The sequence below is a fragment of the Entelurus aequoreus genome, linkage group LG03, assembly GCF_033978785.1.
Source record: "Entelurus aequoreus isolate RoL-2023_Sb linkage group LG03, RoL_Eaeq_v1.1, whole genome shotgun sequence".
NCBI lineage: Eukaryota > Metazoa > Chordata > Actinopteri > Syngnathiformes > Syngnathidae > Entelurus > Entelurus aequoreus.
In genome coordinates this window covers 94,775,882-94,785,469 of record NC_084733.1, presented here as the reverse complement: position 1 = coordinate 94,785,469, position 9,588 = coordinate 94,775,882, and positions in this window count along the sequence as shown.

Sequence of the window (9,588 nt, the reverse complement as noted above, 5' to 3'; positions counted from 1 at the left end):
CATCAGTGTCAAGTGTTAGCTATGGTGCAGGTATAGCATAGCGCTATGAACACAGCAGAATGCTACGGCCCCCGAGTAAGCCACGTCTGCTCACTCCTCCCCCTCCAAACCCAGCTTGACATATACAGCTAACAAAATCTTGGACCGCAGAGCTGTGATTCTTCCTTTGTTTTGTACAGTAGTACCTCAGTTTGGAGTTCAATTGGTTCAGTGACATAACTCACAGCCTGAAATACTTCAAATACATTTTTAAATGTTATTCATGCATTCCAAGGCTGTAATTTTTCGCTACCATTTACCTTTCTCTCTATCCTGACTAGTCTTCCAGTTCCTGTTGCTGAAAAGCACCCCCACAGCATGATGCTGCCACCACCATGCTTCACTGTAGGGATGGTATTGGCATGGTTTCATCCAAACTTGACGCCTAGAACTCACGCCAAAGACTTCAGTCTTTGTCTCATCAGACCAGAGAACTTAGTTCCTCATGGTCTGAGAGTCTTTCAGGTGCATTTTGGCAAACTTTTTACTAAGAAATGGCTTCCGTCTGGTCACTCTACCATACAAGCCTGATTGGTGGATTGTTCTTCTGGAAGGTTCTCCTCTCTCCACAGAGGAATGCTGTAGCTCTGACAGAGTGAACATCTGGTTCTTGGTCACCTCCCTGATGAGGTCTCTTGTACAATGATCCTTCAGTTTAGACGGCCGGCCAGCTCTAGGAAAACGTCTTCCATTTCTGGACGATGCAGGTCAGTGTGCTTCTTAGGACCTTCAAGGCAGCAGATATTATTCTGTAACCTTTCCTCAGATTTACTCTCAGAGGTCTGCAGACCATTCCTTGGACTTCATTCTTGGTATGTGCTCTGTCATGCACTGTCAGGTGTGGGACCTCATATAAAGACAGGTGTGTGCCTTTCCAAATCATGACCAATCAACTCAATTTAGCACAGGTGGACTCCAGTTCAGCTGTAGGAACATTTAAGGATGATCAGTTGAAACCGAATGTCCCAGAGTGTCATGGCAAAGGCTGTGAATACTTAAGTACATGTGATTTCTAAGTTTGTTTTATTTTAAACCTCCCTTTTGGCTCCTAAGGAGGTTATAAGTAGAGCTTCAATATGCAAAAAATAAATGGGAGTGAGCCAAAAACATTTTTGAGTAAGACATTTTTTGCAAACAATCACTAGGCCGAATGAGGCTGTTCATTAAAAGTTTAAGACTCTGAAACCCCCTAAAATCAAAATAAAATGGATGAATATTAAGTAAAAGCCAAATAAAAAAGGGTGGGTCTTAAGGGTGCTCTTAGAAAGATGATCGTTCTGTGCAGCCCTGAGGTCCTCTGGCAAGATGTTCCACAGACTGGGGCCATGACAGTGGAAGGATGTCATCCCGTGACTCTGTGTCCTGACTTTTGAAATAATTAGGAGGCGACTGCCGGCAAATCTGAAATATGAGGCCCAAAACCATAGAAACATTTATAAACCATAAGAAGAACCTTAACATCGACCCTGAAGCACACACGGAGCCAATGCAGTGACTTTAAAACTGTTGTAATGAGGACCCGCCTTCTGGTGTTTGTCAGGACATGTGCAGCTGAATTTTGGAGTCATCGTGAAGATGCAATAACCTTTTTAGGAAAAGCAGAAAGCAGAGCATCACAATAGTCAATACAGCTCGTAATACAACAATGCATTAGCATCTCCTTCTACCATCAAAGTCCACATCACTGGCTGCAGTGGGGTGGAGCTGACCCGTGCTTCAGGTCTAGCCCTGAGCTGGACCCAAGGATGGCCACGAGCTGTGGGAGAACACAGGACGCAGGCAGTAGGTGGAGAAGCCCGGGGTCCAGCGGCCACCTCACCTTGATAGACTGCTGTGTCTGCTAGCTGAGCACTGGATAATCCTCTCCAGTTGCTTTTTGGCTATAGAGCCTACATTCTCCCCTTCAAGATCCTACATTCTCCCCTTCGAGCTCCTACATTCTCCCCTTCGAGATCCTACATTCTCCCCTTCGAGATCCTACATTCTCCCCTTCGAGATCCTACATTCTCCCCTTCGAGCTCCTACATTCTCCCCTTCGAGATCCTACATTCTCCCCTTCGAGATCCTACATTCTCCCCTTCGAGATCCTACATTCTCCCCTTCAAGATCCTACATTCTCCCCTTCGAGATCCTACATTCTCCCCTTCGAGATCCTACATTCTCCCCTTCGAGATCCTACATTCTCCCCTTCGAGATCCTACATTCTCCCCTTCGAGATCCTACATTCTCCCCTTCGAGATCCTACATTCTCCCCTTCGAGATCCTACATTCTCCCCTTCAAGATCCTACATTCTCCCCTTCGAGATCCTACATTCTCCCCTTCGAGATCCTACATTCTCCCCTTCGAGATCCTACATTCTCCCCTTCGAGCTCGATCACCTTCCGGCTGAGACAAAAAACGTTTTTTTGCAAATGGATGTGAAGTTTAGTTGAAGCATTACTCACCGGTATAGAGATTGTTAGCCTAGCAACAGAAGGTACACTGTGAGGAACGCTTAGCATACTTTGTGCAGTGGACTCATATTAAACAAAGAAAACTAAAACACAATGTTGCAAAAAGACAACAAGTGCACAATAAAGTAACAATTAGTGCGGTGGTTCCACATGCTCTCCTCCCTCCATGTTGACGAAGAGAGGATCCAGTCTCTTGAGTTCTACGGAGTTTCCTCCTCTGGCTGGCGGTTCTGGTGGCTCTCCAGTGTCCCCGGGGCCCACTCGGTCGTTGTGTTGCTAAGGCATCAGCCTTGAAGATTAACTTCACCCCGGCTCCACGTAAGAAGAAACCTGCGGTGCGGGCCTCACCTCATCTCAACAACTCCCTTGGCCCGGAATCAAGGTCTGTATCACGACCCCGGGACCTAAAACTTGATTTTATTAGTCGTTTTAACACTTTTAAAAACACATATGCAAACATTTTTTAGCTCTGGCCCCACCCACAATTGAAGCAGAGGAATAGGTCAGGTCAGGGGGTGAGGGGGGTGCACTATCAACTTAAGCCGCCAGATGGCAGTAGTGTTGAATATCTTAAAATGTGTTTTTTCAACTTTGACCACAGCGTCATTTGCTATGTAGAATGGCACGTTCCATTATTTCCAGTAGACTGCATTGCAAAATCACAGTTATGATGACGACACACATTTCCACTGCCCGTCTCCTCACCAGTACCAAAAAACACGAGCACATCACCCCAGTGCTGGCCTCACTCCACTGGCTCCCTGTCCGTCACCGCATTGATTTTAAATTACTTTTAATTGTTTTTAAATCCCTAAATGGTCTGGCCCCACAATACTTGACCGAGCTGCTGCATCACCATACCTCGTCTAGAGCCTTGAGGTCAGCTGACCAAATGCTTTTGGCGGTCCCCAGATCCAGGCTAAAGACCAGAGGGGACAGAGCCTTTTCCGTTGCCGCCCCTAAGCTCTGGAACAGCCTTCCCCTCCACATTAGGTCAGCCCGGAGCCTGGGGGTCTTCAAAACCCTCCTTAAGACCTACCTCTTCTCGCTGGCCTTTGACCCGAGCTGAGTCCGCCCACTAGGCCACCATTTCTAGTCCCCCCCCCTCCCACCCCTTCGCTTTAGTTGTATTTTTCAATTTGTAGCACTTTTATTATTTTTATTTTTTTTTATTCTGCAAATTTTTTAAAACTTTTTATTCGACCCCTTTTACCGTATTGCATTTGCATTATCTTGTTTAGCACACTCATTGTTTATGTTTTCTTTGTTTGTTTTTTTTGTTTTGCTTAGTTGTTTTTTTTTTTGTTGTTGGTTTTTTTTTTTGTTTGTTTTTTGTTTGCTCCATGCTTTTTTAACCTGTAAAGCACTTTGGTGCAATCTAAAAAGTTGTTGAAAATGTGCTATATAAATAAAGTTGACTTGACTTGACTTCCACCTCTCCTGATGACAAAAGACCAAAACTTGCATTTTAGGTGTTAAATCCTGGGTGGCAGATGACTTTTTACAGCTGAACAAGGACTAAACTGACGGAGAACTGAAAGAGAAACTAGAAATGATTGTTAGTGACTCCATCTGGGCGTGGTTTGACTAGCAACTTAGTTAGACCACATCTTAGAAATATAACAACAATAGGTTTTGGTAGGACAAGGGACAGAAATGACAGAAGATACAACTAAAACCAGGACAGTAAAAGGTACTAAACAGGAATCTAAAGAACAAAGTGTCGTTCCATCATCACAATTGTCTTATCTTGTTGTATTTTTATATTGTTTACAAATATGTCATTTGATTGTGGTTGTAATCATAATCAATGAATTAAAGGCACAATCAAAAAAGTCCAATATTTAGGTATCAGTATCAATATGCCTTGTTCCAATAAAAGCTGAGGAACTTTGTAGGTTCCTGGACTGGAAGGTTACTGTAGACCTGTTTGGTTTGTGTTTCCACCGCATTCCACCGTTTAGTGTAGTTAATAGGACGCAGACTGATGAGGCATGGGGTGTGGTTCCTACAAACATGACCCCAGGAGCACAGCCATGACTCATCCAGGAGATCACACACAACTTCTAAAAACTGTAGGCCTCGGTTGAGGTCAGTGTTCATGACTCAGAGACTGGCATCAGGAGACATGGAATTAATTTCCAAGGGTTCCAAGGTGAAGACCACTGCTGGACAAAAAGATCAACAAGGCACTTGTCTTCCATCCATCCATCCATCCATCCATCCATCCATCCATCCATCCATCCATCTTCAAGTGCTTATCCGGAATGGGGTCGCGGGGACAACAGCTCCAGCAAAGACCCCCAGACTTCCCTCTCCAGAGCAACATTAGCAACTTCCTCTTGGGGAATCCTGAAGCGTTCCCAGGCCAGAGAGGAGATGTAATCCCCCATCTGGTCCTTGGCCTGCCGCGGGGTCTCCTCCCAGTGCAACGAGGACCTCCTTAGGGAGACGCTCTTGAGGCATCCGCACGAGATGCCTGAACCACCTAAGCTGGCTCCTTTCCAAGTGAAGGAGCAGCGGCTCTACTCCGAGTCTCTCTCGGGTGACTGAACTTCTCACCCTATCTCTAAGGGAGATGCCAGCCACCCTTCGAAGGAAACTCATTTCGGCCGCTTGTATCCGCCATCTTATTCTTTTGGTCACTTCATGACCATAGGTGAGAGTAGGAATGTAGATAGCTCGGTAGACCGAGAGCTTTGCCTTCTGGCTCAGCTCTCGTTTGGTCCCAACAGAGAACTACAATACTGCCCCAGCTGCTCCCATTCTCCGGCTGATTTCCTTCTCCATCGTTCCCTCACTCGTGAACAAGACCCAGAGGTACTTAAACTCCTCCACCTGGGACAGAGTTTCGTCCTCTACCTGGACTGTACTGCAGTCGTCTTACTGTTGCAAAAAACATCCGAATAATTACCAAGACTTTTGTAAGAATATTCTATGGACTGATAAGACATAAACTTGAACTTTGTAAAAGGTGCGCGTCATCTGGCATAAATGTAACACAGCATTTCAGAAAAACCAACAGTCCAACATGTTCTGGTCTGGGTCTGCTTCAGGAACTGCATGACTTGTCTTGGTTGATGGAAACATGACTTCTGCTCTTCACCATAGAACCCAAAGGAGAATGTTGATCCATCAGGTTGGGACCTCCAACTAAAGCCCATTCGGGTTCTGCAGCAAGACCATAATAATAATAATAATAATAATAATAATAATAATAATAATAATAATAATAAAAATAATATATTTTATTTGTAAAAGCACTTTTACTTTGAGCAAACAACCTCAAAGTGCTACAGTGCATTTAAAAAAAACAACAACGCTAAAAGCACAAATAGCTGCCCCCAACAAGTAAAATAAATAGTCAAAAAATACTAAAAACTAGAACAGCCTAATAGCTAGAACTAGCACACATATATCTAAAAAAAAGTGTTGTTTTTTTTTTAAAAAGAAGGGTTTTTAAGCCTTTATTAAAAGCATCCACAGTCTGTGGAGCCCTCAGGTGGTCAGGGAGAGCGTGTGATCTAAAACACAGAAGCAAGTTGACTTCTGATCAACAAAAAGAAGATCTTGGAGTGGACTTGTCAAAGTCCGGACTTGAATGCCATCATAAAAATACAGTTCATGCTTGGAAACCCTCCAGTTCTTGAAACAAGTACTTTTTCAGGGTGTTGGGGGCACCAAAATGTGTTTTCTGGCAGTTCCAACTTTGCTATGTAGAGTGGCGCTTTCCATCATTTTCAGCAGACTACATTGCAACATGAATATCCCCTCTTCCTCTTACACGAGATCCACCTAGAAATGGGGCCGTATGAATCCCTTCCCTGCTGCATTAGAACAAGAACAACATGGGCACAGAAATGGTCAACATTGTGAGGAAGAAGATCTGGACTTCTGGAACATTCCACTCTTTATTTCTGCTCTGCGCTCTTCAACTTCTGTCACTTTTTCTTTCACTTTTTTTTTGTTTTGTTTTTTTGGTATAAAATCCTGTCGATATAAATCTTTGTGTGGTGTATATTTTCTTACAAAGTCTACAAAAAGGTAATGTACAATATTTGACATGACAGAGATGGTGCAACATGGGACCATGCATGCCGACGTACAATGTAGTGCCATGCAAACACTCACATTCTCTTTCCAGGACTCCTTGCTACACATGTGTCACATGACTCCTTGCTACACATGTGTCACATGACTCCTTGCTACACAGGTGTCACATGACTCCTTGCTACACATGTGTCACATGACTCCTTGCTCCACAGGTGTCACATGACTCCTTGCCACACATGTGTCACATGACTCCTTGCTACACATGTGTCACATGACTCCTTGCTACACATGTGTCACATGACTCCTTGCTACACATGTGTCACATGACTCCTTGCTGCTACACATGTGTCACATGACTCCTTGCTACACGTGTGTCACATGACTCCTTGCTACACATGTGTCACATGACTCCTTGCTGCTACACATGTGTCACATGACTCCTTGCTGCACATGTGTCACATGACTCCTTGCTACACATGTGTCACATGACTCCTTGCTGCTACACATGTGTCACATGACTCCTTGCTACACGTGTGTCACATGACTTCTTGCTACACATGTGTCACATGACTCCTTGCTACACATGTGTCACATGACTCCTTGCTACACATGTGTCACATGACTCCTTGCTACACATGTGTCACATGACTCCTTGCTACACATGTGTCACATGACTTCGGTTGTTCAAAGTCCACACACCACTACGACCAGGGTTTATATAGCCTCTTGTGTTTTTTCCTGACCTAACATATATTCCACTCTACCCCGGTATTGAGCAATGTATATATATATATATATATATATATATATATATATATATATATATATATATATATATATATATATATATATATATATATATATATATATATATATATATATATATATATATATATATATATATGTGTGTGTGTGTGTATATTATATGTGTCTAGAAATACACTCTATACATTGCTAATGTGGTAAATGACTATTCTAGCTGCAAATGTCTGCTTTTTGGTGCAATATCTACATAGGTGTATAGAGCCATTTCCAGCAACTATCACTCCAGTGTTCTAATGGTACAATGTGTTTGCTCATTGGCTCAGGAGGCTAATTGATGATTAGAAAACCCTTGTGCAATCATGTTCACACATCTGAAAACACTTTAGCTCGTTACAGAAGCTACAAAACTGACCTTCCTTTGAGCAGATTGAGTTTCTGGAGCATCACATTTGTGGGGTCAATTCAACGCTCAAAATGGCCAGAAAAAGAGACCTTTCATCTGAAACTCCACAGTCTATTCTTGTTCTTAGAAATGAAGGCTATTCCACTAAATTGTTTGGGTGACCCCAAACTTTTGAACGGTAGTGTGTATACTATATATATATATATATATATATATATATATATATATATATATATATATATATATATATATATATATATATATATATATACATATATATATATATATATATATATGTATATATATATATATATATATATATATATATATATATATATATATATATATATATATATATATATATATACAAGTGTGTGTGTGTGTTTGTGTGTGTGTGTGTGTGTATATATATATATATATATATATATATATATATATATATATATATATATATATATATATATATATATATATATATACAATATCCCGGCCCCCGGTCACATTTTTTTAACCCAATGCAGCCCCCGGGTGAAAAAGTTTGGGGACCCCTGATGTAGAGAATCATATCTGCTTCACAAATTTACTTATTTGTATTTGACTTTATTAATTAATTGTAAGTAGAATTTCATTATTTTTTTTAATGTAATATAGACATTTATCACAGTTTTTTATGTATTTTATTTAACGTAATATAGACATTTATCACAGTTGTTTATGTATTTTATTTAATGTAATATAGACATTTATCACAGTTCTTTATGTATTTTATTTACTGTAATATAGACATTTATCACAGTTGTTTATGTATTTTATGGATGAACGTAGTTAATCATAGAACTGATGATATTAAAAAGTATTGATTTGGAATGGAGAATGGTTTGGAATGGAATGGTTCCCCCAAGAATGGAATGGTTACCCTCAAGAATGGAATGATTCCCTCAAGAATGGAATGGTTCCCCCAAGAATGGAATGGTTCCCCCAAAAATGGAATGGTTACTCTCAAGAATGGAATGGTGTGTTGCCCCAGGATTCACAGCCCTACAACTTACTGTACACTAAAACTACATTTACATGGCTGGAACTCGTACGTAGAACCAGGACCTCCTCAAGCAATAATTTGTTTATTGATTATTTGAAAACAATTTGTGAATAAAAATAACGTCCGAGTAATTTCCAAAAAATATTCCAAATAATACCACGTCAACAGGTCTTGAATATTTGTTGGTAGAATTAAAAGTATGTTTGCCTGATATGGTCAATATGTCAAATATGTCATATTAAAATAATCTTTTATTAAATAAATAATATCAAGATTATTTGAAGTGATACCTCAGTTTACAAGCTCACACATTTATTTGGGATAGGTTCTGTCTTTTGGCTAATTGTTTGTTATGCTTTAGGTGGTGAGCAAAATATCAAGTTAGGAGACTCCCCACCGCTAGGCACCGTAGTCATTGTCACATTGACCCCGAGCAAAAGCTTTAGCAGAATTAGCTCATTTAGCTCTTAGCTCGTAACTTTGTTATTCCAAGCATGGAAACAGAAAGCGAGCATGAAGTACAACACTGGGAGGGGAATAAGCCAATTATAATTATTCAATTAAGGAATATCGGAAAACATCACCTTTTGACTTGGCGAAGCAGTTCCCTCGTACGCTAATCTACTCCATGCATGTATCCATGAAAATATGGAGAAGCAGCTCAAAGGCCATACCATAGAGCAGGGGTTCTTAACCTTTTAGACCTGGGGGCCGCACTTTTCCACTACGGAGTAGCTCGGGGCCCACTGGAATATTAACATTTGACTCCTTAATGGTATGAAAGAAAGACATCCAGGCTACTTCCAGTTGATCAGGATAAATAAACTTTGTCAAA